At 42.7% G+C, this 7,760-nt stretch overlaps 1 pseudogene; it reads left to right on the top strand.

Moving 5' to 3' along the window:
• Positions 1-1,084: 1,084 nt before the first annotated feature.
• Positions 1,085-2,994, top strand: LOC103226562 (mitochondrial intermembrane space import and assembly protein 40 pseudogene; annotated as a pseudogene).
• The last annotated feature ends 4,766 nt before the right edge of the window (positions 2,995-7,760 follow it).

Genomic DNA, 7,760 nt, shown 5'->3' with positions numbered 1-7,760 from the left:
AATTTTCTCAGCCATTCCATAGGTACCAAATTGTCTCCAAGAGCTCTGGGTCCAGGCTAGTATCTCTCATTGCATCCTATGGTCTAACTGTGTCCCCCAAATTTTCATGTGTTGAAACTAAATTACCAATGTGATAGTATTAAGAGGTAGAGCCTTTGGGAGTGGAACTCCCATGAACGGGATTAACAACCTTATAAAAAGGCTGGAGGAACTAGCAATTGTCCCTTTTTGCATTTCTGCCCTTCTACCATGTGAAGACACCTAGACGGCGCCATCTATGAAGAATGGGCTCTCTCTAGACACTAGACCTGCTAACATCTTGATCTTGGACTTCCCATCCTCCAGGACTGTAAGAAATAAATTTCTGCCTGGGGACAGTGGCTCACACCTGTAATCCCAATACTTTGAGAGGTCGATGTGGGCGGATCACCTGAGGTCAGGAGTTTGAGACCAGCCTGGCCAACATGGTGAAACCCCATCTCTACTAAAAATACAAAAATTAGCCAGGTGTGGTGGCAGGTGCCTGTAATCCCAGCTACTCGGGAGGCTGAGGCAGGAGAATCCCTTGCATCCAGGAGGCAGAGGTTGCAGTGAGCCAAGATCATGCCACTGTACTCCAGCGTGGGCAACAAGAGTGAAACTCAGAAAGAAAGAAAGAAAAGAAAGGAAGGGAAGGAAAGGGGAGGTTACGGGAGGGGAAGGGAAGGGAAGGGAAGGGGAGGGAAGGGGAGGAAAGGGAAAGGAAGGGAAAGAAAGGAAGGAATTTCTGTTCTTTATAAATTACCCATTCTCAGGTATTTTGTTACAGCAACACAAATGGACTAAGATATTGTGTCAGTCTGTGAACTCTCTCCTGGCCAGGCCTACTGTGGCTCCTGTTCTTCCTGAGGTACCAGCTGAGGGGGCAGGGTGTTGAGTTACAGCCTTCACTACAGTGCCTTCTTAAGTTCTTTTCTCCTACCCATTTCCCTCCCTTCCCCATTTGACCCCCCAGCCACCTTCTTCTCTACTTAGTAGTCCTCATTTGTCCTCACATACACTACTGTTATGCTATGTTCTAATACATACGCACAATAATTTTGTCATACTGTAGCTACAGCTGCTTGGAGAATCCCCATTACTTGAATCAGAACTATGGCCCAAGCACAGTAACTGATGAAATCTTCACACAGTCCTAAGGTGGACAATATCATCCTCACTTTCCAGATGAACTGAGCTTCAGAGACAAGGTCCAGTTGCCAGCCCTCAAACCAGGTACTGTCAACTATTCACTACTGTCTCTGGCTGTGAGAGAGTTTTAGGGTCAACAAACTGCCCTTATTTTCTTCTTTTCCATTTGATACTTTCTCTTCTTGTTTATGTTTTTAAATAAAAGTAATGCATATATATGGTGAAAAAATGTCAAACAACACAAAATCAAAACTCCCTTATCACCCCTGTTAACATCAATTGTCAATAATTCTTAGTTTTAGTTCTAACAACTTAAAAAATGCAACACACACACACACACACACGTTTCTAATTTACACAAAGTGATCTTATTCTGTGCTGTTTTCTAAATTGCTTTCTTTCCCTCTTAATATCTGAGATTTTTTTTCTTATCAGCACTATATGAAAACCTCAAATAGTTTCCTATCACACTGAAAATAAAATCCAAAGTTCTCACTTTGGCTATCACAGTCTGATGCTAAAACTCAACAAAGATATTACAAGAAAGAAAAATTGTAAGTCTGTGTCACTTATGAACATAGATGTAAAAATCTTAAACAAAATAGTAGTAAACCAAACCTAGCAATATGTAAAAGGGATAAAATACATCACAACCAAGTTGGGTTTATTCCAGGAATTGCAATGTTAATTTAACATTCAGAAATCTGTCTGTGTAATCCACACATTAATAAACGGGAAAAAAAATGATCATCTTGTAGAGAAAGCCATTTGATAAAATTAAACACATTCATGATAAAAACAGGAATAGAAAAGAAGTTCCCTAACTCATAAAGGGAATCTACAAAATCTACGGTGTTAGAAGTCAGGACAGTGGTTGATTCTCCATAAAGGACAAGAGGGGGACTTCTGGTAGTAATGGTTATTTCTTGATTTGGTTGCCTGGGTGTCATTGCTTTGTGATAATTAAACTATGCACATATGAGTTGTACACTTTAGAGTATGTGTATCATACTTAATTTTAAAAGGTTGTAAAAAAAATGAGGCAGCTGCTGTGGCCACTTCTGCAAAGTCTAAGCACTGGTCTGTATGCCGCAGCCATGCCCTACTGCCAGCAGGAAGGGAAGGATGGAATCATATTTGTGACCAAAGATGACCATAAAACTCCAAGCAATGTAGAGCTGGTGGCTGATGACCCCAACGATCCATACTCAGTACGGACTGATGCTGCCAAATGAAGACATTAACTGGAACTGCCCATGCCTTGGGGGCATGGCCAGTGGTCCCTGTGGGGAACAGTTCAAGTTGGCCTTTTTCTGCTTCCACTATAGTGCAGGGGATCTCAAGGGGAAAGACTGTGTAGAACAATTCTGGGTCATGCAGGAATGCATGTAGAAATACCTGCATCTGTATCCCCAAGAGGATGAGGAGGAGGAAGAGGAGAAGTCAGCAGAACACATAGAAGAAACTGCTCCCACTGAGGCCACTGCAACCAAAGAAGAGGTGGAGATAAGTTAATGAAGGCCACAAGGCACTGGGCTCCAGTCCTTTCACTACAGAGTGATATAGGCCTTTTGCACAGTGCCTTTCAGTCACCTCCTATTGGGAGAACCCACCCCCAATATTTGAACATAGGTTCTTTCTATTTTCCATAAATGTTGGCTGGCTGAGAAATAAAGAGTACAAAGAGACGAATTTCACAGCTGTGCCACCGGGGGTGACATCACATATCCATAGGACCATGATGCCCTCCTGAGCCTCAAATCAGCAAGTTTTTATTAAGGGTTTTAAAAAGGGGACGGGGTGTAAGAACAGGGAGTAAGTACAAAGATCACATGCTTCAAAGGGCAAAAAGCAGAACTACTAATAAGGGTCTAACAGAGATCACAAGGCAAAGGGCAAAAGCAGAACTACTGATAAGGGTCTATGTTCAGTGGTGCACGTATTATCTTGATAAACATCTTAAATAACAGAAAACAGGGTTTGAGAGCAGAGGACCAGTCTGACCATAAATTTACCAGGGCAGAGTTTTTCCCACCCTAGTAAGCCTGAAGGTACCACAGAAGACCAGGGCATATCTCAGTCCTCATCTCAACTGTATAAGACAGCCACTCCCAGAGCAGCCGTTTACAGACCTCCCCCCAGGAATGCATTCCTTTCCCAGGGTATTAATATTAATATTTCTTGCTAGGAAAAGGATTTAGCGATATCTCTCCTACTTGCACATCTGTTTATAGGCTCTCTGCAAGAAGAAAAATGTGGCTCTTTTTGCCTGACCTCGCAGGCAGTCACACTTTATCGTTGTCTTCCTTTGTTCCCTAAAAATCACTTATTCTGTTCTTTTTTAAGGTGCACTGACTTCATATTGTACAAACACACATGTTTTACAATCAATTTGTACAGTTAACACAATTATCACAGTGGTCCTGAGGTGACATATATCCTTAGTTTACAAAGATAATAGGATTAAGAGATTAAAGTAAAGACAGGTATAAGAAATTATAAAAGTATTATTTAAGAACTGATAAATATCCATGAAATCTTCACAATTTTTTTCTTTTTTTGAGACGGAGTCTCTTTCTTGTTGCCCAGGTTGGAGTGCAGTGCCACAATCTTGGCTCACTGCAACCTCTGCCTCCAGGGTTCAAGCAATTCTCTCGCCTCAGCCTCCCTAGTAGCTGGGATTACAGGCATGCACCACCACGCCTGGCTAATTTTTTGTATTTTTAGTAGAGATGGGGTTTCTCCATGTTGGTCAGGCTGGTCTTGAACTCCCAACCTCAGGTGATCCGGCCTCCCAAAGTGCTGAGATTACAGGTGTGAGCCACTGTGCCTGGCCGAAATCTTCACAATTTATGTTCTTCTGCCACAGCTCCAGCTGGTCCCTCTGTTCGGGGTCCCTGACTTCCTGCAATACCCTCCAAGAAAGTGTCATTCCCTCTGTTGTCCTGTGTACTGTAATGCACAAAATAACTTATTTTGATGATCAGGGATCTTGGGCTCTTGACATACACACTGAAAAAAATGGGAGTTGTGTTATGTGTGTCCTACATAAACATGTCAGCAAACGTGGCCACCACTTTTTAATTCTCTTTTCTCAGATTGCCCTGAATTTTGCCACTTTGAAGTAATGTGCTGAATAATCTCAGCAACCAAAAATGATTATCCAGGAATGATTCTTTTGAGTGAGCTGATTTACTCTGAGTTATTTTATCCCTTTTAGTAGATTTTATACCCCTTTAGGAAATGTAAGAAGAATGAAAATATCTTCTTTTAAGAATGCTGGTATGGGGCCATGCCTATTAGAAGAAGCCAGATGGTCAAATAAATATTTCCCCAAACCCATTTTGACCTTGAGTATGTGAGGGGGTACTGTACTTCATTCCTGATACATTTTGTTTTCCATGTTGGCACTGAACTCCTGGTTTTCTGTTTGGACAGTGGAGATGGGGGCCCTCCTATTCATACTTCCTTTCTAAGTGAAGGGAAAGGCTGGTTTTTGCTGTTCCTTGTTATTCCAAAAACCCTGGCTTGGGGCCCATGTTCAGGCTGGCTCTCACGCTGGCTCTCAGCTGGTCAGATGCAATGTTCTTGAGAGGTGGGGACCTGATTGTTACCATAGTAGCATCCAAGAGAGGAAACAGTGTGAATTAAGTATTCAAAAGGAAGCACGATTTCAAAAAAAAAAAAGACTTGCAAGGAAAAACATGTAAATCTTCCTAATCATCTAAGAAGATTAGAGGATACAGCAGCCAGGGACTGGGGAGCTGACAAGGACAAAGGATGAAGATGAGTGGGATGAGGAGGAATTGAGAAGCCTGTTGTTGGGTGGTTATTCAGTTGGCCCTCCACAGCCATGGGTTCCACATCCACAAACTCAACCAACCACAGACCAAAAATATTCTCAAAAATAGATAAATATAAATATGAACCATATGACAATAAAAATAAAGCAATACAGTATAGGAACTATTTATATAGCATTTATTTCATATTTGGTATGAGTAATCTAGAGATGATTTAAAGCACACAGGAGGGTGCGCATAGGTTATATGCAAATTCTATGCCATTTTATATAAGGGACTTGAACATCTGTGGATTGTGGATTTTGGTATCATCAGGAGTCCTGGAATCAATCCTCCATGGATACTGAGGGACAATTGTACATGTGGATATTGACCTGATCCATGGCAGTGTACTGTATTGGAGAGGAAGCTGGTGAGCTATGGGCCAAAGTTTTCAGTGAATGAGAGGGAGTCTCTTGCAGATGAACTGCAAGGAGAGGTATATGTTCCCAAATGGAGAGACATTCAGGAGCATGGAAATCAAGAGCCTAGATTTCCTCACACTGTAGGTGAGGAAAAACTTTCCCATCATGTATTTTTTATTTATTTTTGGCAGAGTCCCTCACTCTGTTGCCCAGGTGCCTTCCGGGTTCAAGTGATTATCCCACCTCAGCCTCCCGAGTAGCTGGGATTACAGGTGCCTGCCACCACACACAGTTAATTTTTTGTATTTTTAGTAGAGATGGGGTTTCACTATGTTGGCCAGACTGGTCTTGAACCTCTGACCTCAGGTGATCCACCTGCCTCAGCCTCCCAAAGTGCTGGGATTACAGGCATGAGCCACCATGCCTGGCCTCTTCTCACCTCTTTGGTTCTGTGGCTGGGCATGGGAATTAAACTAACATAAGACAGATTTACCGGAAAAGACATAAAAGTTTTAATGTTGTTATACATGCACAGGAGCCTTTGTAAGAAAAATAAAGACCCGTAGAAGTTACTAGGCCCAAAAGCTTATATGTCCTTTTAAACAAAGAACAATAAATTGCAGGGATGTGACACGACAAAGGGGCTTGGGCTAAGGCTGACAAATTGTGGGAAAGTGACTAAGAACTGTATGTGGAAAGTTAATGGAAAATATAGGTTACAAATTTTTGTAAGGTTTTATTTGTAGATTCATCTCAGTGACAACTCTGCAATATTCTCCTCTTCCTGGTACAGAAAGGGCACCTTTCATAAGGGAACTTTTATGTTCCGCTTCAAACAGAAAGAGGGTGGTCAGAGAGCCTTCCCTGCATCTGTTTTTGCTCCATTGCCCCTGGCTCAGAAGAATCAATATGCCAAAGTGGCATATTTTGGGATGGCAGGCTCTAAACACTTCACCTAGTCTCCTCAACCACTTTTACAGTTGGCCCGAATCCCCGTAAGAGTCCTGGAAACTTATTTTTACTGTTACGGAAACAGATTTAGAGGGGGGATGACTGAGCCACAACCCACACCCCAGAGGGCTGTTCCAAAGTCCTCCTCGAAATTGGTGCCAACGGCAGTAGCTATAATGACAGCCAGTTCACATAGAAGTGCCTCTGTTGATCACCAATTAACAGTAAAATCTGATAATATCTCATTCCAAGGTTGTCATAAGCACTAAATGTGGTTTTGTGACATAATAGGCATTTGTTTCTCCCCATTGCTTCCCACCACAATATATTCATCAAGACTTTTCCAAGGATACTAAGTCTAGGAAACCCAGGATCATGAAGAGAGGACATGCTCTTCCAAGTGAGGCTGAGGAGAGACTTATTTGGCGAGGCCTGTACTGACTAGTGACATTAAAAGAGGCGATCTGACTTCTCATACTGCGCTTGTCCCAGGCCCGCTGTTTGTCAACTGCTGGGTCCTCAGAGCCAAAACTGTTTTCCAACAGTTTTGAATTGAATAACAGCCAGTTATTCAATTTTCTCCACATTCTCTAATCGGTATACTCTTCAGAGTCCAAGGGACTTGCAACGATATTACCCAATGGCTGAAGAATGTGCGCTTGACATCTTAGGCTGTAAAATGTCTCAATTTCAATTTCTAAAACATAAATGTCAGTGGATGGCATTTTCTGAACCCCTTGTCGATGTCCGTAAATGGCATGCTCTGAATTCAACTAAACAAAAGTATGGGTAGGGGGGAGATGTAGGGGCATGTCCAAATTATAATTTTTAAGAGTGTAAAGGGGTCCTGAGAAAGATTGCCAGACTTTTTTTTTTTTTTCCTTGAGTCAGAGTCTCACTCTATCCCCCAGGCTGAAGTGCAATGGCATGATCTTGGCTCACTGCAGGCTCTACCTCCTGCACTCAAGAGATTCTTCTGCCGCAGCCTCCAGAGTAGCTGGGATTACCCCGGAGCCCGCCACTACTGAGCCTGGCTAACTTTTGTATTTTTAGTAGAGAAGGGGTTTCACCATGTTGGCCAGGCTGATCTCGAACTCCTGAGCTCAAGTAATCCGCCAGCCTTGGTCTCCCAAAGTGCTGGGATTCCAAGCGTGAGCCACCACTCCAGACCTGGATTGCCAGATTTAGCACATAAAAATACAGGACTCCCAGTTAAACTCCTCTCAGATAAACCATTATTGCATGGAATACACTCACGCTAAAAACAATTGTTCGTCGTTTACCTGAAAGTCACATTTCATTGGGCGTCCTGCATTTTACCCCGCAAATTCTAGGCCTGACACCAAAAAGTTTGAGAACCGCGCCCCTAGGCGACAGCAAGCGGAACTACGGCAAGCTCCCAGTAATTCCGGGTGCTGCACTTCCGGTCAGG

The sequence above is a fragment of the Chlorocebus sabaeus genome, chromosome 21 (assembly GCF_047675955.1).
Source record: "Chlorocebus sabaeus isolate Y175 chromosome 21, mChlSab1.0.hap1, whole genome shotgun sequence".
In the NCBI taxonomy this organism is placed as follows: Eukaryota; Metazoa; Chordata; class Mammalia; order Primates; family Cercopithecidae; genus Chlorocebus; species Chlorocebus sabaeus.
Note: the sequence above shows the minus strand (reverse complement) of the source record. Positions and strands in the feature narration are given on the sequence as shown.